The 24,060-nt window shown below is 38.7% G+C and overlaps 1 pseudogene; it reads left to right on the top strand.

The window, feature by feature from the left end:
* The first annotated feature begins 1,223 nt into the window (after positions 1-1,223).
* The window catches only part of LOC131039280 (clathrin heavy chain 2-like), a 28,852-nt pseudogene continuing 6,015 nt past the window's right edge, over positions 1,224-24,060 (top strand).

The following is a 24,060-nucleotide window of genomic DNA, read 5'->3' as shown; positions in this document are numbered from 1 at the left end:
ACCTTTTTACAATTATAAAACTTGGATGCAAATTGTTTGATATTTAAAAAGTATGCATAGGTATACATTGTCAGCAAATTATATACACCAGAAAGATAATGATCAAAGTAAACGAGTGGTTGTATACATTGATGGAAGGCAAAAAGCAACAAGGAATATTGCAGGTTTTATAAATAGTACACGACCTGGGTCAACTAATAAGCAACCCAATTGCATATTTGAGGTGCGCGAGGAAAATCATGTATTCGTATGTGCGATAAAATCAATAAGTGTAGGGGAAGAGCTGCTAATCAATTACAATTTGAATCATATAGATACAAACAAAGTTACTAACATGGAGGTGGTGTGTACTATATACCATTTAAACCAACCTCCAATTAATGACTCCAATATACCATCTTATTATTAAGTTTTTTTGCTAAGTCTATTGGTTTCATTTCTCTAACGTGTTTATATTTTTTCCTTATCATAGGGCAACTTGGATCTGTCACATAGCACAAATAGGGATGTAGGTCCCTACACTTCTATCGAGAAGGTAAACCTTGTTGTAATTTTAAAAATTAGATAGAAGCAAACTGTTACATTATTATGTTATTTTATTGAGTGTTTTGGAGTAATTTTGATAGTGTTAATAATATTCTTGTCATAGACGGATGTTCAGGGAAAGGGAAAGGAACCTCCCTTACATCAGCACCTCAACACAGTATTAAGCGATGCAGACTACGCAATTTCCACAAACCCTGTAGAAGTGATAAAAATGTCTATCACAAAAATTAATAAAGTGATTGTTGCTTTGGTATGCACGACCCCTCAGACTGATGAGATAAAAGATAGGGTGAATCAATTGATGCAAGAAGCAGAAAACATGTGAGTAAGCAGTAATGAAAGGTTTAATTATAATAAAAGTTCAATAATGATTTATATTTAATACTCTTTTATGTCACTAACTAAAATATGTGCATATTGTTTTTACAAAATTTTATGTGTGATCATCAACCTGGTGGACATGATCAGGGTATTGCAGGTAGTGCAGGTGGTGACCATGTTCTATACATTAAAAATACTCCTTCTTTGGACTTGTGAACTTTCTTTTTTAATGCTATTGTTATTTACTATTGTATAATTAAGATTAGTATCAAACACTTAATAAAGGTTCATATTTATTTACAACTTTTAATATAGGTTCATCCTTGTTTATAATTCTTGTAGTTTTCATATATTTAATGTATTATTCTTTAGGTGCTGCCAATGTTCCTGTGGAAAGGCCTCCTTATTTGAGGTTATTGCTGATTGCAATGTTGGCAACAGGTAGCATGCATACATCCTCTACTGCTCGTCATGTTGACCCACCCACTATTGGTAGATCCCTCTTTTGCTCTCTCTTTTGTTATGTGTTTATTTCTCTTGAAGTGTTCTTTATTGGGGGTATTTCATAGTGGATTCATTTTTTGCAGTAGGAGATGCACATGAGGATGCACCAGAGGCAAATACTAGTGATACCATACCATCATTTCCTGGATCTTCCCGTATTGCTAGTACGGGAATGTTGTAGATCACATTGGTGGTGAGCGATGAAGAATTGATTCCCTTGAAGATAGAGAAGGTTCCAAGTACTTTAAAATTATTATTATATATAGTTGAATTATAATTTACTTATTGATCAATCATTTTGGACTAATTATCCCTTGCTTTTTTGCAAGAAATGATATTTTTTATAAAAATCATAATGACATTGCATTGCAGATGTTTGGGCCCACCATACATAAAAGGTGGAACATCATATGTGAACTAACCCTAACCCACTAATTTTATTTCACATCATTTCTAGAATAGTTTTCTTTTGATCCATTTCTTGAACTATATTAAAGGTAGCTTCAGTTCATTTTTGAATCTAATAGGTTTGTTTTTGCTTAAAAGGTGGAATGACCAAGAGAATAGGTTAAAAGTTGAACTCACAAACCATATGGTTGAGTTGTTTGGAAATGACACATTAGATAAAACCAAGCTCCTTGAAAAAGATGGCACATATCTAAAGTATGTGAGGGACTAGTATGGGACACATTTAGAAAAGAACGTAAAGTATGAGCGTCCCCCCATGATTCCAGAGAGGGAGTGGAAGGACTTGATTTTGGATGCGAAGGAGAGAGTTGAAAGGGAAAAAAAGAATCCACCACTAGACGCCAAAAGAAGGTATGTGATACTATTAAGAATGTAATTATGTACTAATTACTCTTTATATTTTTATAATCTAAAATATTTCAAACTTTTCATAGACCGAGTGACACGTCAAAGGCAACCAAGGCAAGACAATAAAAGAACGGGCAACACAAACTTAGCTCTAGTGGTTATATGAAACTTTTCGCACAAATTGTAAGAATTAGTAAATTAAATATCGCATCAAAATATTTATAAATTGCAAAGAATTTATTTTGAGCAAACAATACAAGCAAAATTCATGATATTAAGAAAAAAAGTAGGGCTCTGAATTCAATAGAGCGACCATAGAAGATGACAAGAGAATTGTCTACAAGCAAGGCTATAAAGCCGTGGTTGAACGAATATAAGAATTGAGTGGGTAAAATGATGAATAATGATGAACAACAGATACCCCAACTGGTACTGAGAGGGGAGGGGGGTGAATCAGTATAGATAAAAACTCTCTTAACAACTTATCTTGCTAAATAAAAAATAACTGGTTATCACCATTACCAAACTTAACCATGGCAATACCGGTTAAACACAATAAGACATAAGGCACCATAAACTGATAGGTCTGAATACTTCAAATACAATCGATTATGCAACATCAACTTCACCCAAAAAATTATGCATGTGGTATACTAAAAATACCATAACCTATTAACCCTGCATGCATAATCCTTCAACCAAATACTTCATAAACATCACATGAAAAATGCATAACACATAACAAACAAATTTTTCACGTGGAAACTCAAATGGGAAAAACCACAGTGGGGATGAATACCCACAAGCTTGTTTTGAACTCTTTCGAAGCTCGCCCTGTTAGGAGCCTAGTCCGGTTAAAGACTTTACAATAAGGTTCTACTAGGAACTGATCCTGTTAGAGATCACCCGATTAAGGGATGGCTATAAAACCTATTAAAGGTTGAAACCCTATTAAAGGTTACCTCGCTAGAGGATTTAAAAAACTCAATGACCTTGAGTCACTTGGTTTTAGGTTTTACAATAAGCTTGTTAAAGCTACCCGGTAAAGAGATTTTCCATCTATTGAAATGATTAGAAGACAACAAGAAAAATTATGATCTAATAACAACACTACATGCCAAGGCAAATCCTTTTCATATCCTCTACTCTGCAATCACACTCTGCAGTTTACCTCTTACTATTCTAGCAAGTATCAAGTATCTCTTCACTCAGATACATACACACAACATTTCCCAACAACTTTATGAAAAAAACATCATCGAGCTTATAGACAATAGATAGGTCGGTAGCATAAACCCTAAACCCTAAGTATCTTAGGTTTACAACACAAGTGGTCCAATCCTGACCATCCAAACATATTGCATAGAGCATTACAATTTCAAATAGATCACAAGACAATCTACATCATTCATTCATCACCGCTCATGGGAATCAGTAACTCATCATGCTTTCTTCTTATACCACTAAGAAGAATGGTCATTCCCGAGGTAGACTTCAAACGTGATCGATCTTCTTATGCCTCAATCCTTCATGCGCACAAAGCTGATGTGGCACCTCGATCACATCTCTTAGCTAACTCATCACAGAGTATCATCAGTTCATCACACAAGATGGATTGCCAAACCGATAACCATAGAGCTAAGACTACCAACCGGTAATCACACTTAGTGAAACCAACTTCTTCAATTTGCATACCGGTTCACTTACACTTATTAACATCAATGACAACATACATTATCATCATATCAACATACCAGTTCATCATATGCCAATGATATCCAACATAAACATGAGATTCTGGTGCATCCATCACACAGGGAAATAAGCTGTATGAAAATAATTTCAAATTGAATACCTTACCAATAATCTATTTGATGTTAAGTTCCAACATAAAGTGAATTTATTTGTTTTAATTAAGAAAGCAATTATAACAATGCACATGACATTGGAATGTAGCCTGATAATTGTGGAACACAACCTCCATATGAAGGTTCAGATGTGCATCCCAGTAGTGGAGGTATTCATTTCCTATTCAATTTTTTTTTAATGTAATTATTAATATAAATAAACATCTTAAATTGTAATTGGTGTAGAAATTAATGTAACCTTTTTGTTAATATTTTAGAGCATGTAGTCGGTGGTGACCAAGTGGAGTATGATATGGGTAGACAACATCAGGAATGTAATGTTCCCTAGTCAAGTAAAGAGGACCACTATTATTCATTTAAACATATTTAATTGGAATTGGTGTATTGACTAATCTAACCTTTCATATTTCAACTCCAGAGGATCTAGAGGGTGTTCAACATGTTGAGGTTGAGGCTAGACAAAATGATTTCAAAGATGATGTGGCCCCATCAAGTAAAGAGCGACACGGTTATGTTCTTTAAATGAATGAAATACTTATAAATTTTTTTAATAATGATTTGAATTTAACCCATTTCTTTGTTATTGCAGAGGAATCCCCTTTGCATCACTGTCCTCATCCTTAGAAGAGGACTAGGCATACATTGAGATCACGGGCAGATGGAAGAACAATTGAAGAGGGGGAAGTGATGAAGAAAATGATGGTTCACTTAGACTTTTCATAGCTTCAAAAAAAAAAGAAAAAAGAAATGATTGTAATCTACTCTATTTGATAATGACTTATTTTTATGTGTTAATGAATATAGTTATGTGCTAATGAATGTTCATGAATGATATGTGTTAATTAATATTGATCAATGTTGTGTGTTAATGAGTGTTAATTAATGTTATGTGTTATTGAACATTATGTGATAATGAATGAATGTTATATTTTATTAATGGATGAAACAATGAATGAATGTTAGATGTTAACAGGGAATTTAGAGTGATGTTAGGCCCTATTAAGTAGAGAAGATTAAACTATTCTCAAAACCAAATGAAGCTCAATAAGATAACACACATTTCAATATTTCATTATGTTGCACAGTTAATCTTATTGAATAATGTATATTAAATCTTAATTGCAGGGTCCAACAGTTCCAACATGAACAACAACACCACAAGTAAGTGGTTTGTTTTTTAAGTTTTTTTTTTCATGATAATCTGTGAAGGTTCATCTATAGTGTTATGTGTAATTGTGAAGGCAAGAAATTTATATTTTTTGTGATTCTGACATTTATTTTTTGTTCTAGGTGGATGACTGGGAAGAGGTAAGAGATTACTATCAAAACAGGGGTCGCTTTGATGAACTCATATCCGTGTTTGTGATGAGTAGCAGCACTAGAAGGAACTTGCATATTTATATATTCAAGATGATGAATATGATAATGCTGTAACTACTATCCTAAACCATTCTCTAGAGGCATGGGATTATATGAAATTCAAAGATGTTGTAGTTAATGTGGCCAAGGTTGAATTATATTACAAAGTTGTACACTTTTATTTGCAGGAACACCCAAATATTATTAATGACCTCTTGAATGCCCTTACCCTTAGGGTAGACCACACACTAGTGGTTGACATCATGCATAAGGTATGACTCTAAACTCTTTTTTTCTGTTACTATTTTTAGGATTATTGAGATGTCTTTCACTTGGATATTACTTTTCTGTTACTGTCTGTTATCTTTTGTTCTGTTGTATTTTTTATCCATGCTAGAAATCTTCATCTTGTGAAGTCGTACATGGTTGCAATATAGAGCAACAATTTAGCTATTGTTAATGGGGCTTTGAATGAAATTTATGTAGAAGAGGAAGATTATGATAGGCTTCGAGAATCTATAGATGTGCACGATAACTTTGAACAGATAGGGCTTTCTCAGAGGGTGAGAGGAACTTCTCTATTGGTTCTTTCATTTAAGTTAAAGTGGGATATAATTTAGCATTTGAATAGTCATGTAATGATCCTCAATTTAAATTAGGTAGAGAAACATGAACTTCTTGAATTTTAGTTAAAAGCTTTTCTATATTGAATTCTATCTTTAAATTTTTGAGGAGGCAAATGATTCTTGAATTTTGTCTTTAAATTTTTGAGGAGGCAAAGGTTTATGAAGTTGTGCCTGTATAAATTAAAAGCATGATTCCTTGATGAAGATTGCTTCTGAAAAATACTTGATTTAATTATATCAAATCGACAACAGACCAACTCCTTCATCCCTTACTGGTTTCATACTATTTCAAATTGAAAGATCCTACGTATAACCATGGAGACAATTTTAATAACTTGTTTTCAAAACAAGACCATCACATCAAAAGCATCTATATGGATTGTAACTGAAATATAAAATGTAGTTAGTCTTATTGAATTTTAACTCTGCTCTGAAAGACCAATAAGACAATTTGAAACTTGCCAACCAACCTTTCAAACTAATACTCAAACTGGAAATTAGTCTCAATCACAATAGCATAAGATAACACATTGATGCAATCTAATAAAATATATTTATCACATGGAACTAATCAATCAATTGAAAAGAATATACAATTCAGAATGCAGAACACTTGAAATTTATATTGAAAATAGATAATCAAACGAGTTGATTTCAATATGTATCATCCATCAACTTTGATATTTCCAGAAAACAAACTACATAAGTGCTGTATAAAATTGTCTTGATAAGATCATAAAACTTGAGGTATCTCCCCCACTTGTTTTAAAAGATCCTCCATTTATAGATGATGATTCAATTTGAAAGTGAAAGGGCATACCCTTTCATTAAAACTAAAACTAACAAAAACTAACTAGAAACTAACTTCCTAAAAAACTGTCTTTACAATATGAACATATTATAAAAACATAGAAAAACATGACTCTGGGCTCCAACTTAGACATCAGGTCTGGTCTCCCAACATCTTGCCGCAGTTTTGGATATGCTCCAAGTACTTCTCTGACCTATATGTGTCTACATCATGGATGATATCCCTGACAATTACATCCAGCATGACAAAGTTTTCCATTTGTTTCACAGTCTCTTTCAATTCAATTCCATCAATTTGGGAAATATCAAGGGTGACATTGAGAAGACTATGATATTTTGAGATCCATACATCTTTAGCCTTTAGCTAACCCTTTTGATTAGTTAATTATGGGAAACCATGCTGAACAGTGTCTTTGCATTCATTATATTTAAATTGTAAATGTTTATCAAATTTATTATGTTTAGCTAGCAACCTCTTTATTTTTTCAATTTCTTTTGTTTCCGCTTTGGCCATTGTTTTATCATGCAACCTTGTTCCCAATCTGTTTGAAATTCTGTTGTGTGAAACTGCATTGACCATGTTCTTTTGAAACACTTTCCAAAATTCTTTCAGAAAGCCTTGTAAAACCTCAAATCTTTTAGTTAGCAATACACCAGCAGTATCTACCCTCACACATTACATTTGTTTTAATATCCTTTTATTTTCTTGCTGCAACTCCTCACATTTTTTTTCCTTTGAGATCTATCTGGAGTAAGAACCATTGGCACCTGTTGCCCACTTCTCCTTAGCGTTTCTTCATACAATGCCTTGTACGGGTTCCTCTCCCTCACTACTCTGACCATCTGTACTTTATTGAATTTTGAAATATAAAGTCCGATATCAGCAAAAACAATTGGCTCAATTTTAGTAACTTTTAGTTTCATCATATGGCCAAAGGCCTTGTCAACATCAATGATCTTTGGTCTCTTGTGGGGAGGGTATAGAGCCCATAACCTCAAAGATTCCTCATCCTGATCAAATCTTGAACCAATAAATACGTCATTTACACCTTGTATATCCAATTTGAATACCTTGTTTTCTTAATGCAATAAACTATCAAAGATAAACAAAGCACTGAGGTCCCATCCGAGAAACAAAATCAGCCCAGCCTCTGTAAGCAGTTGCCTCCCATTTTGAGGGGTCATTGTGGTTATCTCTGCATCAGTTTCCTCTTTTAATTTCTTTAACAACTCAGCCTCAATATCAAGTGTTATGTTGGGAATATAGTCCCACAATTTCTTCCCTTTAAAATTTTACAAGAATTTTTTAAATTCTTTGGAATGAATAAAAACATTATCAACAACAAAAGTAGAAAACTCCTCTAACCAAGAGTCAACATGAACTTCTAATGCTGTCTCTATTTGGCCCTACATGTCTGGCTCTTCTTCCTTCTCTTGCACTTGCCATCTAGAGACAATTGCATTCTCATTAGATTTAGTTTCTATCTCCTCCTCCTCGGTTTCAATTTCTTCGAGTCTTCATCTCTTTTCTCCCAGTTCATTATTCAGTTGATAAATTACCTCTTTGGCCTCTTCATCCTCCATGTTCTTGAAGATATCTTCAACCTCAATACTGACATGCAGATAACCTCCCAAGTTCTGCCTCTTCTTGCAAGACTGAATGTATCCTTTAGGATCATAGTTTTTCTTGGCATAATGCTCATACAAATTGTATTCTTCTATCAACTTCTTATCAATTATTTCATAAGCTTTGGTTGAAACTATGATGAAATCACCAAAACTTAGTGTCCCGGGAAGGAAGGCTTTCTTATGCATATCTGGAAAATGTTTAGCGTTGGACACACTCAATTGCCTCATAATCTCTAGATAAGCTATTATGTTCGGTATTAGTTTTGGCAACATGTAGGGGCTCCTCTCAAATCCATATACTCTAAAACATGTAAAATCCTTATTCATAAACTAGTCCCCCCAGTTATGATCAATAATGTGTCTTTCATCATATCCCCTGGGTCTTAGGAACCTCTTGATCTCGTCAGAGATAGACCCTTCACATGAAATCCCATACATTCAGTACAATGGCGTCACAATAAGTTCTTCAAGCTTAATATAGTTGTACGTCATGTATCAAGAATCTCAAAGAGATGTCCACAATTGGATGGGCTTCTCCTTGTATATGGTGAAAATGGATAACAATAACAACAATATTGAAAGGCTAAATGAATCCAACCACAAAAACCCTAGCCTAACAATCAACAAAGATCCACCATAACATATGAAGATTACCTAAGACAATGCAAATAACACAAAATCACAAAGATTATACCATCACATGTCCAATAGGGTTTTGATCTCCATTCTTCCTATCTCCATTGATCTTGCTTGATATATTTGCTCTCAGATTTTTATATGCACAAGAGCTCAACAAAGAATGGAATGTGGTTGCAAGTAGGATCGTAGTGTAGCCAAGTCTTCAAGATTAGTCCTTAGGGTTTGATAATGAAGAAAGCATCTCCTAAAATAGAAGACACAATATGAAATGAAGGGATAAGATTGAGAGGTGTAAAAAGAGAGGTTGGCTAGGATTAGAGGGTAGGTAGAAGAAATAGTAAAATAATGAAAGGGGTAGGCAGTGTAGGAATTAAGAGATGAATGACATGTGTCATGTGTAGAAAAAGCTAATGAATTAATTAAATAAATAAATATTTATTTAATTAATAGAAGAAGTGGGATAATTAAATAAATAAAAATATTTATTTAATTTAGGAAAAGGATAATTTAAATAAATAAATAAATTTATTTAAATGAAAAATAAGGCTAGAAGAGGATAAATGAATTAATCAAATAAATAAAAATTTATTTAATTAATAGAAGAATTAGGCTTAGATAATTAAATAAATAAAATATTTATTTAATTAGACTGGACAATTTTAGGTGTCTACATTTTGCCCCTCTTTGAGACAATGCGGCTTGTCACGTTGTTTCAAAGAAGATAAGATGAACCGATACAAAGTTGCCCCAGAATGGGAATAATATGCCCCCTCGAGAGATTGGATGAAAATGTTTGAAAAGATTGCAGACAATCTCTCGATAAGAAGAAAAAGGCTAGAATGGATCAATCGAATAAAGTGACAAAGTCACAGGATAAAGAAGACTGACTCGGGAAATGAGGGCGAGGCTAGGGTAGGCTATAAGATAGACCATGCGGGAAACTACATCCTCATTGTCATCTACATCCTTACGAGATCACAGTGCAGAGCAAGAAAAGAGCAGCAGCAGTCAGCAGCGATGGCTTTCGTACACAGATTCGACCGCGTTCACAGATTTCAGAGACCAACAGATGCAAGAGAGCCAGTAAGTACCACCAAACCTCCTCGTACTTTGACGCATTTAATTTTTGTCATTAGTGCATGGTAGATAGTAATAAATGCGCATAGGAATAGGGCACAAAAAAGTGCAAAAATGTAAAATCACATCTGCGTCGGTGCCAGGCGCGTCTGTGTTCGCTAGGTGCATCTGTGTCGGTGTCAGGCGCGTATGCGTCTGGAACCGCGTTTGTGCTTGATTCAGGCGCATCTATGTCCTGTAGGGGCGTCTGTACCAAGAAGGCACGTCTGTGTCCTTCAAATGCGTCTGTGCAGAGTATAGGCACATCTGTGTCCAAAAGGCGCGTTTGCGTTGTGTAAGCATGCTTGTGCAGTCTATAGGCGTGTTTGTGAGTTAGAAACGCGTTTATGTCTGAAAATGCAAGGTTTTGGTCTTTTAGGTCAAATCGGCAGTTCTGTGATGAACATACACTGTCGATTGGATAAGCTGCTGAGAGGATACACTCAAGTAGGTCCTCTAGGAAGACTAGGATAGATCAAGGCACTTTGTGATGAACAGGGAGCGCCAAGATAGAGTACTTTGTGATAAACAGGGAGTACCCAAAGTAGGAGCAGCACTTTGTGATGAATAGGGAGTGAGAGATGTGAGTAACACTTTGTGATGAACAGGGAATGTCACACACGTAGTACTTTGTGATGAATAGGGAGCACTACTAGGATAGAGAGAAACACTTTGTGATGAACAGTGAGTGTCACTAGGATAGATAACCATATGTATTTAGATAGCGAGTAGCATTTTGTGATAGACAGTGAATGCCACGATGGCTGACATGATTTGATTGTTTGACTATAAGAGTATTTGCCTATGCTAGAGTCACGGGAGAGATTCCCGTCCACACAGAGATTGCGACCAGAGTTATCATTTCAGGATAGAGCGGCTATCGAGGAGATGGGCCTTAGACATGTATTATATGTGCCTGAGTTTCAGGCAAACATGGGTTTGCTGACTGCACTGGCGGAGAGATGGCACTCCGAGACATGTACATTTCATCTACCGATGGGGGAGATGACAGTGACGCTTGAGGATGTCTACAGGATATTGAGGATATCGATCGATGGAGAGCTGATTCCATACGATCGAGATGGAGATAGGGAGGCTTTGAGATGGGTGTTCCAGGATCCCGGGCTAGAGATGAGAGCAGGGCATGTGGCATGGGACACCATGACCGTGACAGGGTTAGCTTTGCCAGCTGTGATTAGAGGAGCCATCAGTGGTTACCTATGTCCGGACAGGGCGACACGAGGGTTGGCAGTGGGCTGGGGAGGAGCACTGGAGATATTGGTGACTCAGCACACCAGATATGCATGGGGTCCATGTGTTTTGGCACACCTGTATTATGAGCTTCACCAGTTCGTCTACCATGGATCAGTGGGATTGGGCTGTGGAGTGACATTTCTGCAGGTTTGGGCATATGAGCATCTGCCTATCACACAGCCGATACATTTCAGAGGCAGGCATCATGGATGAAGTTTTGTGCATTTATATGACATGATCACTTCACAGCCTCGGATTGGCAGGTTAGAGCACTGGAGGCAAGTGATAGATGACATTGACGTCGTCATCTGGAGGCCGTATCTGGGGTGTGAAGAGTGGAAGGATGACGCAGTGGAGCTGCCTTATACCTTCAGGAGCAGATATCTGATTGGGCGGATGCCCTACATATTGAAGAGACAGCTGGTGGACAGGGTATGCAGACAGTATGGCAGGATCCAGAGGATGCCACGAAGCTCGGGTATGTATGCCCGCACAGTGAGGGATCAGGTACAGTTCGGGCCATTATTGTCATATGATCAGGCTGTCACACAGCTGGCAGAGATGATGCCCCTACCCTAGGATATGTGGCCAGAGATTGAGGATGCGGGCATGGATGCAGAGTATACAGCTTACTGGGTAGAGCATCCATTCCCGTGACTGACAGATCCAGGGGAGCTACTGGAGGGAGATGCAGGAGGAGATGATGATGATGACAGTGGGGGTGATGGAGGCAGAGGCCGACGGAGGTGGAGGGGAGTAGTTGGGGAGAGGAGGGTGGCACCTCGGAGGGAGGGTGGATAGGAGAGACAGGCCCAGGTGGTGAGGGGTCGCGGTGGATTGCCCCTGCAGGTACCAGCAACATAGGAATAGGGACAGGTGCAGGGACAGGTGCCAGTACAGGCACAGGGACAGAGATAGGTACATGTACCCAGGCATGCACAGAGACAGGTACCTGTTCCGGCACCGATACAGGTATAGGGGCAGGCACCCGCAGAGGGAGAGCCACAGGCAGAGGCAGAGGGTGGGGATCCAGAGGAGGATGAGCTGATTGAGCTCAGGGAGATCTGTCAGGGCCAGGCAGATGAGATCTAGGAGTTGGAGAGGGAGAGAGACTGACTCAGGATGAGGCTCAGAGATATTGAGCGGGAGAGAGATCAGTCTATCCAGTGCTACACTGAGGCTGAGATAGCGCTGAGGGCAGGGAGGCAGGCGGCGGAGGATGCAGGAGCAGGCTACGCATATGTCCTGCGAGCCGGAGAGGAGATTTCCTATTGGAGGGACCTGTATTATGGTGCCGTGCCAGCAGATCAGCAGGCGAGGAGCTTCCATAGACCATCGTGGATAGCGATAGCTACGAGAGGGAGCTGGAGGAGACAGGCATCGAATGGTGGGGTCATTGGTCCTCCACCACCACTAGATAGGGGGGATAGGCAGGGTGATCCTGGAGCGGGTCCTTCTAGAGCTCAGATTCCGTCGAGGCTAGGCGGCTCCGAGGGAGGGAGTTCATCATAGCCATAGAGGGCTCCCTTGTATCAGTATCTGTACCATTGTTTTGTATTGTAGACACCTGCGGGTGATTTTGTAGCCATATGATTTTTGAAATCATTGTATCATGACACTTTATATATATATGAGAGATGATTCATTTTTGCGGCAGCTATATGCATGTGTACCTAAGTGATGAGATGTTTTTATAATGTATGTTTTATGATATGGATGCAAATATGTACATGATGTAATGCAATATTTTTGTTCTTTTATGTTTTATATGTGATGCATGATGCAAATGTGAATGTATGTAATGCAGATGAATATGATAATGCAAATGTAAATGGTGCTAACAAGTGTTGCATGCAGGATGTGATGCAGTTGTGATATCTGTATGTATGTGTGAAATGCTTATATGTGGTAATGCAGGTGCAAACTACATGAAATGCAAATGTTTTTGGTGTGTCATTATACTCAGTCATGTGATAGCAGGCTACATGGACTCAAGAAGGACAATGGAAGTCAATCAGGAAAGGGGGATGGAAGATAGAAGATATGAATGTGAAAGAGCTTCTTGTGTGTTATCATCATTGAGCTTTATTGTGGCAAAATAGGTTATGACAATCGAGGCATTTGTTCGACCCAGAAAGTCATTGTACCCGTTTGCATGGAGATAAGACAGTCACAAACAAGGAATGCCCCAGTTCATACTAGACTCACAGTGTCCTCATATCCTTGGACAAGTCATAGCATTACTAAAAGACAATCCATAGACAGCAAACAAAATAGGTGACGATACCCCATCCTCGCCTTTCTAGTCAAAGACATCCTGGAGATAGAATCTCTAGTTAGAGACATCCTGGAAAAGCTAAAAGACATGTCACCAAAAGATAAAATCAAAAGAAAACTAAGACTCGACACCAACATCCACTGTAGTCCTCAAGTTTAGTGTCTCTTTTCACTTATATAAGTCTTATTTGATTGTGGTCACAATGTTCACTTTCACAAAAAGGATAGATTAACACAGAACCATATGTTGTCTAAGTCTGTTGAAAGATTTGATTTGTTGAAGCCCATTGTTACTACTGTGTCTCATCTGCAACTCACTGAATCCATGAAACTGAAACCTTATTGCAGAGAAGATGAAACTTTATTGCGGATCTATGATGCAAATTTTGCTTTATTACGGATTGTGCGCGAATAGACTGAAGGACGCTGGAAGAAATTGTACTCCTTGAAACATGTGGTGTTCTCAGTTCCACACCCATCACTAGACATAGGAATTGCCTTAGCCATAGATAAGATCTAACTTATTATGGATGGAAAGGGAGTGAAAAGGGGGGTTTATTATGAATGGCTAACCAATCTTGGGTAGATCAATAACAAGCCATGATGGGAATGAGTAAGTTTTATTGTGAATGAATAGGTTGTGAGTGAAGGATGAAAGTGAATCCTAAAGGAGGGAGGAGCAATGTCTCTACGCATGGCACTGGTGACCCATTTTTCACCATGGTACTTGCCCAGGGCACCACCGAAGTGATTTTCACCATTGGACGAAATTATTTCTCTTTACTTTTTTCGATTTTTTAATTTTTTAATTTTTTTTTTTTTTTGTATTTTTGAATTAGGATATTCTGAAGAACTATGTGTAGAACCTGCGAAGGTGCATACTGTTGATAGGATCCTCCAAAGGTTCACCTTCTGTAGTTGAGAGCTGATATGCCCTAGATCCATATACTGCTGTGATGATGTAAGGACCAAGCCAGTTTGGTTCTAACTTGCCCTTCTTCTCTCTGTCTTGCTGATTTTTTGGATTTTCTCTGAGGACTAAGTCACCTACCTCAAATGTGCGAGGCTTGACTTTGGGATTGTAGCTGCGACTCATTCTTTGTTGGTAAGCCTTAAGATGATTAAAAGCAGTTTGTCTCCGTTCATCCAGCAGTTCTAGTTCTTGTAAGCGAGAGACCCTGTAATCTTCATCGTTGATGATGTTTTGTAAAGAGACCCATAAAGAAGGTAACTCGACCTCAATAGGCAAGATAGCTTCAGCACCGTAGACAAGTGAGTAGGGCGTAGCTCCTATAGGTGTGCGGACACTTGTGCGGTAGGCCCAGAGTGCAGGATTGAGTTGGATATGCCAGTTACGGCCAGCATCGTCGACTGTCTTTTTGAGTATTTTAAGAATTGTTTTATTAGACGCCTTAGCTTGGCCATTACCTTGGGGATAATATGGTGTGGAGAAACAATGGGAAATATGGAAGCGCTCATAGAGTTCATGAACATCCTGATTTTTGAAGGGACGCCCGTTATCAGTGATAATGGAATTGGGAATACCATATTGACAAATGATGTAGTTCAGGATGAAGGTAGCAATTTGTTTCCCAGTGATTTGTGTGAGAGGCACAGCTTCAATCCATTTTGTGAAATACTCGGTGGCTGTGATAATGAATTTATGGCCATTGGAAGAAGGAGGGTGAATCTTGCCTATGAGATCGAGTCCCCACTAACAAAAGGGCCAAGGAGACGCAAGTGGTTGTAGTTCTTGTGCTGGTGCATGTATGAGGTCTCCATGAATTTGACATTGCTTGCATTTCTTGACAAACTGATATGAGTCTTTTTCCATATTGGGCCAGTAGTATCTAGTCCTGATGAGTTTCTTGGCCAAGGTAGGACCACTAGCATGCGGAACACATATCCCTTCATGCACTTCACGTAACGCAATCTGAGCTTCGTCGCTTTCTAAACATCTAAGAAGAGTGCCATCTAGACCTTATCGGTAAATGATATCAGCTAGAATGACATATCGAGAGGATTGGTGAATAAAAGTGCGGCATTGGTTATTTGATAGATCGGGAGGTAAGATATCGTCGCGAAGATATGTGAATATGGAACCATATAACTGGGATTCGGGACCAAAAACACATATCATTTTAGTAGGAGTGATCTCATATGAAGGAACCAGCAAGTTGTCTACCAGGAACTCATAGCAGGCTTCATTTTGAGGTAAGTCAATTAGTGAAGCAATTGTAGCCATAGCATTTGCAGCACGATTCTACTCTCTTGGTATCTGTTCAAAATCTATCTTTGCGAAATGCTGTTTTAAATCCTCTACCAGTTGTTTGTAAGGCATTAATTTTTCATCTTTTGTTTGGTAATCATCAGTTGCTTGATGGATGACAAGTTGAGAACCCCCAAAAACATGAAGTTCCTGGATCTTCCACTGAACTGCAATTCGTAATCCAGTTGTTAATGCCTCATATTCCGCTATATTGTTAGTGCAAGGAAATGATAAGCGGTATGATTTTGGTATAGAATCACCTTGAGGAGTTATAAAGAGAATACCAGCTCCTGCCCCATGCTGTGTGTATGACCCATCAAAGTACAGTTGCCATGGCTTTGCATGTGATATTGTGAAAATGGATTCATTTGGAAATTCTGAATTTAGAGGAACATCATCTATCATGGGAGCATCTGCTAATTGATCTGCGATTGCTTGTCCTTTTATTGCTTTTCTGTCCACATACTCGATGTCGAATTCACTCAGGATCATTACCCACTTGTCCAATCGCCCAGTAAGTGTAGCTTTGTTGAGAAGGTATTTTAATGGATCAATTCTTGCAATCAACTTAGTCTTGTGAGTGAGCATATAATGTCGTAATTTCTGTGAAGCAAAGACCACAGCGAGACATGCACGCTCGATTGGTGTGTAGTTTAGCTCATATCCCACCAATGTGTGACTGATATAGTATATTGCTTTTTCCTTGCCGTCAGCAACTTGTTATGCTAGGAGTGCCCCTAGTGCTATTGGAGTAGCTGATATGTATAGTAGCAAAGGTTGATCAAGAATTGGTGGCATCAAAACTGGTGGATTCAAAAGATAATCTTTGAGTGTCTGAAAAGCTTGTTGACAGTTCTCATCCCATTTGAACTTGATGTTTTTATGTAGCAGGTGTTGGAAAGGATTACACTTATCTGCAAGTTGTGCTATGAATCTTCGTATAGACTGGAGTCTCCCTTGTAAGGATCGAAGTTGACTGATATTTCTGGGCGATGGCATGTCCAAGATAGCCTTGACTTTTGCTGGATCGGCTTCGATTCCTCTTTTAGACACAATGAATCCTAGGAGCTTCCCGGAGGTTACTCCAAAGACACATTTCTTTGGGTTTAATCTTACCTTGTATTTTTCCAACCGATCAAAGACGACTGAAAGTATGTCCAAATGTGTATCTCTGTCTATTGATTTACCCAAGAGATCATCAACATAATCTTCCACGGTTATGTGCATGAGATCATGAAAAATAGTAGTCATTGCTCTTTGATATGTAGCACCTGCATTTTTCAGCCCAAAGGGCATGACATTCCAACAGAAAGTTCCCCACGGACAAGTGAATGATGTTTTATGTTGATCCTCAGGTGCAATCCTGATTTGATTATAACCAGAGAACCCATCCATTAAAGATAACATTTCGTGACCTGCTGTGCGATCAATGATCAAGTCGATATTTGGTAATGGGAAGTCATCTTTTGGACAAGCTTTGTTGATGTCTCTGAAATCTGTACATATTCTGATGCTGCGATCTGGCTTACTGATAGGTACTAAATTGGAGATCCATTCGGGATAATCAATTGGGAGTATGAATCCGACATCCAATAATTTCTCCAGCTCTGCTTTGACTAGTAATGCCACTTGTGGATGCATTTTCCTTAATTTCTGTTTGACTGGCTTTGCCCCCGGTTTGACTGTCAAATGATGCATTACCAAATCCGGATCTAGTCCAGGCATATCAGCGTATGACCATGCAAAGTTGATTTTTTGTTCCTTGAAGAAGCTTATGAATTTCGTCCTTTTGGACTCTGTCAATGATTGAGCCAGGAATATGTTGTGTGGAACCTCTTCTGTACCAATGTTTGTCTTGATAGTCTCCTCTACCAACATGGATGACTTTTCATCATATGATGCTGGGAGAATGTCGAGCCTTCCATGTTCGGGTGCCTCAGAGAGGTTTTCACCCTCAGATACGTCCTTTCTTTTTACTTTTTTGGGATCAGATAACGCCACAGTGTGGTTTTCTCCATAAGATCCTTGATTTGTTCTTATTTTCACATTTTTGCGACTGGAAGGTCCGACACCTTCACCAAAATAGGTCATGTTGTTGAGTTCTATGATGTATCCTGCTTTGTGGTCTCCAGGGGGAAGATCATCTCGTATGCCAAGATAGTCGATAATAGCTTCGTCATTTTGAAATGTATCAAATTGTGTTGGTCCTTCATAATCCCAGTCAATGAGTTGGGAATGAACAAGGGTAAGGCCTTTAATGTTTTTCAGAGTTTACCGGGCTAAGAGTGAAGATGTGGTTATATTCAGAAAATATCGAGGCAATCGTCGAGGTCATCGATGGCACTCTCCTCATCAGTTTCAATCGCAAGTGAATCCAAATTGTCATCACTAGTAGCGCCTTCTGGGACAGGTGTCCTCATCCTATGTGATTTTGACCTAGGACCTTGAAACGAAGACTGTGGGGAATCCTTATGAGTTGTTTCTTGACCAACTCTGAACTTTTTGTAAAATTCCTCTTCTTCTGTGGGTTCATCTGGCTCTCTGAATGTCTCGGTGACCTCATAGTCATTGGAGGATTTGTCTGAACCCCATTCCCATTCATTGGAATCTGTGGAATAGTAATCTTCTTGTTGAATTTTAGCAATTTTGATTTGTGATGCCTCTTCTGTCCTTTGAGTGTGGATCTTGGAAGTCAGAAAACCAAGTCCCTTTGAGCATTCTATTCTTACAGTCAATTCAGGCTATAAGGGCTCCATGACACCTTCTTTGCGTAACCCAAGAGGGCTCTTTCCATCATACCCGAATCTTTGTAAAATCTTGAAGCCTTTGCCATAGTTCTCACAGGGTATATTAATCTGATCATGTGTGTCCTCTTCAATGTCTTTGTAGAGAATTTTGTATAAATTTTCCTCTTCTAGTTCGCCCCATCTTTGAAAGGTAGTAGGATCCCATTTGAGTATCATCATGGATATTTGCTTGTTAGGATATGGCCTTCCATATTCTTTTGGAGAACTCATGACTTGTCGTAAAAACATGGTCTGATTTAAAGTGTATTCTCCCATGCCTTTGTCTTGAAATTTGCCTTTAAGTTCACCTTGTTTTGATGTCGAGGGTTTTAATGACTCAGGGTCAATGTATGCTGAAGAAGGAGCAGTCTCACGATTACTGGGAATGATGGTCTCAGTATGTGATCTCAGGTTATTGCAGTATATGAATGGATTAGGATCACCGTTAACTGTTACCTCAACTCCATTATGAGGAAACTTAATGCATTGATGATATGTCGATGGGACTGCCCTCATTTCATGAATCCAAGGACGTCCTAGCAATATGTTGTATGTGAGATCCAGATCTAGGACTTGACAAACCACATCCTTTGTGACTGGCCCAATTCTTAGAGGTAAGGTGACTGTGCCTTTGGATGAACGCTCTTCATCATCATAAGCCTTGATGGTGATTTGATTTGTAGAATTCACAGCTTTATCAGAATATCCCAATTGTTTAATGGTGCTCAATGTACAAATGTTTAGACCAGCTCCTCCATCTATCAGGACTCGCTTTATTCGATGTTTGTGTATGAAGGCTTCAACGTGTAAAGGTGCATTATGTGGCTGACTTATGGAGGCGTCATCGGCTTCTGTGAATGTGAGGGAATGTGGAATGGAAAGGTATCCCACCATGGCTTGAAACTGGTCCACGTTCAGATCAGTAGGGACAATGGTGTCTCTTAAGATTTTGTCTAAAATAGCTTTATGAGCGGGGGATATGCGTAAGAGCTCAAGGATGGAGATGAGTGCGGGTGTCTTCCCTAACTATTCTACAAGGTCATACTCAGGCTTGGTAGATGAAGGAGCGGTGTTTTTAGTTGAAGCACCTGGCAACGTAATCTTACCTCGACGGGTTGTAACATGAAATTCAGAGGTAGATTCAAACAAAGATCCAACACCTTTTAGGACAATCTTAGGTCACTGAGGAGGATTCTCAAGATTTTTGTTCTTGATGGTAATAGTAGAGATATGATTGTCCATTGAGATGTGATTGATAGTTGAGTCATAGTTATAAGGTGCTATAGTATAGTTGGCTTGATCATCTGTGGCTTTACCTTTTCCCTTGTCATGCTTTGGAAATGGTTCCTTAAACATCTCATGTTCTTGATTAGATGAATGTCCCTCAATCTCAATATCACCTCTATCAATGAGATCTTGCACAATGTTCTTCAGTCGATGGCAATTACCTGTCTTGTGACCCTTGCTCTTATGAAATTCACAATACTCATCATCGTTCCACCAATTTGGTTTGACCTTTGGTTCATATGGAGGAAAATCTGGAACTGTGATCACTTTGTTTGCCACAAGCTTTTTGAAGATTGATTCAAGTGGTTCTCCCAATGGGGTATACTTCCTTCGTGGTCTAGAAGTTGTTTGAGTGTTCACTTGATTGTTTGTAGAACTCGATCCAGAAAAGATGAACTTAGGTCTCGCTGTATTGGCATCAACAACACCATCATTGACTGTGTTCTTGTTTTTATTCCAAAATCTTGGCTTGTCTTTTCCTTTAAAGTCATCTTTGTTTTCCTTGAATATTTTAATGACTCCTTGTTCAATTAAGACCTTTTATGTAGCTAAGCCCTTTTCAATAACATCCTTGAAGGTGGACAAACAAGCTTTCCTTAGATCATAGCCAATATCCTTGTTAACGTTTTGAGTGAACATTTCTACCATTTGTTTCTGTGGGATTTTGCAAGAGCATCTGCTAGCTAGATTTCTCCATCTTTGTAAAAATGATGCAAAAGATTCTCCTTCCTTTTGTTTAGTATTGCATAAAGTAGTGACTGAGATATCTGTCTCAATATTGTAGGAGAAATGCTGAATGAATGCCTCTGCTAAGTCGCCCCATGACTTAATACCAGGAGGTAATTGAGAGAACCATTCCATGGCTTGATCGCCCAAACTCTGTGGGAACAACCTCATCAAATATGTTTCTTCTGCCGCTACCTCAATGCAAGCTGTGAAAAATTGTCGTATGTGTGCCTTGGGTTCTCCCTTTCCTCTATACTTGTCAAATTTTGGTGTCACAAAGTGTGCAAGAAATGGAGGCATTGGGATGCTCTTATCAAATGGATAAGGACATATGTCTCTCATAGTATATGTTGGTTTTGGTGTACTCATGTCCTCCATTTTCTTTTGTAAATCTCTAATTTGTTGCTCCAAATTGCTCTTGGGAGGCGATCGATTTCTTGTAGCATATCCCATGTTTGAGACACCAATTTGAGGAGGAGCTTGTTGCATGTATGAATGATACTGATCATAGACATGTCCATATGGAGGGGGTCTATATTGAGGCGGCATATAGGGAGCACTTGGCATACTTTCATGTTGAGGAACCCCATATCTATTTTGTGCATATATACCATATTCTATAGGCATTTCATTTTCCATTGTGTTGCCCCCAAATTTGACATGAGGTTTCCTTATGTCCAAATTTTGAGAATGCCTTTGAGTATCCACTTGTTTTTATTGATCCATAGCTTGAGCATGTGATTGAGTATATCTATCTGCATAAGGCTTCCATAATGGTCTTCGAAGGTAAGTATCATATGTTTGAGCTTGTGTATGTCGGATTTCTGGTTTTTGAAGCAAAGCTGACGGCGATTCAGGTATCATATTCGGTCCTCTATTTCCTCCACTATTTGGTCTCCTTTGATCCATGTTAGAGTGAGTTTGTTGTGAGGGTCGATTTTCCATAAGTTGAGACATGTCAAAGTCATGAGGTATTTTAGCTCCACTTTGTGCCATCATGTGTAGAAAGTACTGTCTATCCCTTTTCATTATCTCTTCAACCAATCTATTGAAATGAGGATTCATTATGGATTCTTCTATATCTGCTGATTGTATTGAAAAGTTGTCCACATTGTCATTGTGTGTAGCGGTGTTGTTTGTAGTGTCTGTGTTTTCCACATTTGGATTGTTTCTATAAACCTCCATGTCGGGCAATGTAGTGTGCTCAGGATTGAAAAATAAATCATTGTCATACTCATAAGAACTCATGTTTGCAGATTCTTGAGCTTCTTTAGCTATTCTCCTAGATTTTTGAAGGCGGGTTTCAACCATGAACTAGGTGTTTGACCAAGATGTGAGAGACTAGATGAAAAATGGAAAGAGTATGGAAGACAAAGAGTTGTATGGGGTGTAAATGAATCTTGAGGTGTACTTGCAATGTCCAAAGTGTAAGACCAAGTATGTAAGTAGTTGAGTAGGTGTGACTTCCAAAGAGATGATTGTTTCTCTTGATGAGGTAAGCTGACCTTGACTCTAAGTAAGACCAAATGAGACCCAGAGGTAAGAAACCTTGATGAGGGACCACTTAGCAAAGTGTAGTTGTATGTAGTATGTTGACAAAGTATAGTGAGGACAAGCAAGTGACCTTTTTGACCCAAGTTTAGACAAGTATGAATGTAAAATGAGATGTGAAGCAATGATGGATTGTATGAGACCTAAGGATAGGTTGAATGCTAGATGAAACCTGAAGAGACAACCTAGGAAGCTCAAGTATTCCGACACTAATTTTCTTTGTTCGCTGGACTATAAGGATTTTTAATTCTGGACACAGACACTTCTGTATACTTCACAGATGCAATTCCCAGACACAGACGTGTCTCTGTTAGACACAGACACTGCTAAAAACACAGACGCTATTCTACCCTTCACAGACGTGTTTATATGACCCAGACGCGGTTAAAACAGACACAGACGCGTTTTTGTAAACTTCGTGCAATTTTTCCAATCTGTGAGGTTGTTTTGTTGTGACCAAATCCGACTGTTTGACTGTTTTTCATGACAAGAGGACACAATGTTGATGAGGACTCAATGTTTGCAAGTGTTTAGATTCCCAAAAGTGTGTTGTTTGATGTAAAATGTTTTGCATACACTTGAAGACACAAAAGACACAATGTTTTCTTGTTTGGTCTTGAATGTTTGAATGTTTAACATAAGACAAGCACAATTCTTATGGCTGGCCAAGACAATAGTTGTTGATCCCACATAGGGTTTTACCCCCGAGGCTATGCTATTCAGAGCGGATACTTAGATGCTTGACCTCACTGGCTCCACCCTCGGCACTCACTTCTCGGGTCAGCCAAGCATCAGTCCCCATGAAAACTCCCCATGGCAAACTTTGTATCTCTACTAAGAACCGTATGTGTGTGGGCCGCTACCAGAGGTCCGACCTCCTGCCTCAACAACTAGAAGGATTTGGGCTTCTAAAACAAAAAGGTGCTAGTAAGGGCATCCGCTCGTGTGGCCATACATGCAACACTTTCAGCTCTGTAAATACAGAAGGCTCCCAGCCGGTAGGGGTTACGCCCTACAAATGATCAAATAAATTTGATCAAACGGGTTTATGGGGAAACATAATGTCGGTATGAACTAATCAGCACACGTTATTCATAGTTTTCACCATGAATACATTTGTTTATAGTGGCTTGGAAGAAGATGGTTTTTCTTTTGCTACCACTTGGGTCGTTCTCTTCTCACTAGTAGTCCTAATGACCACACGGGAAGACAAGCCCTCTAAAGATTAAACAAAAAGAGCCTATTGCTCAAGACACAAAAGACAATGATTAATTTTAGTGCACCAATGGAAGTGTTTGCTAATCTATGAAAACAAGGCACACAACAAAATTTCAAAACCCTAGCTAAGGCCCTGCAACAAAATTGTTATTAGTTTGGGTTGTTTCAAATGATCACCCCTTCCTGCAAGCACACAAGTTAGGTAAATTTTAAAAAAAACCCAAAAGACTTTGTGAAAAAGGGGCCTTCAACAAAAACGTTTTTGCTTCCAAAAACAAGCTGCACAAACTTAGTTAGCTAGATCTGAAAGGGTTAGCCCAAAAATAAACTAGATCTCAAACCCTAAGTATGAAATCCGAAAATTGAACCAAAGAAAATTTTAAAATTCGAAACAGTAAGAACACAGACGCTGCTATACCAGACACAGACGCGTCTGTATGACACAGACGCGGTTCTAT

Source organism: Cryptomeria japonica, chromosome 10 (genome assembly GCF_030272615.1).
Source record: "Cryptomeria japonica chromosome 10, Sugi_1.0, whole genome shotgun sequence".
NCBI classification, from domain to species: Eukaryota; Viridiplantae; Streptophyta; class Pinopsida; order Cupressales; family Cupressaceae; genus Cryptomeria; species Cryptomeria japonica.
The sequence above is the reverse complement of the archived record's forward strand: the minus strand, read 5'-3'. Positions and strand labels throughout refer to the sequence as shown.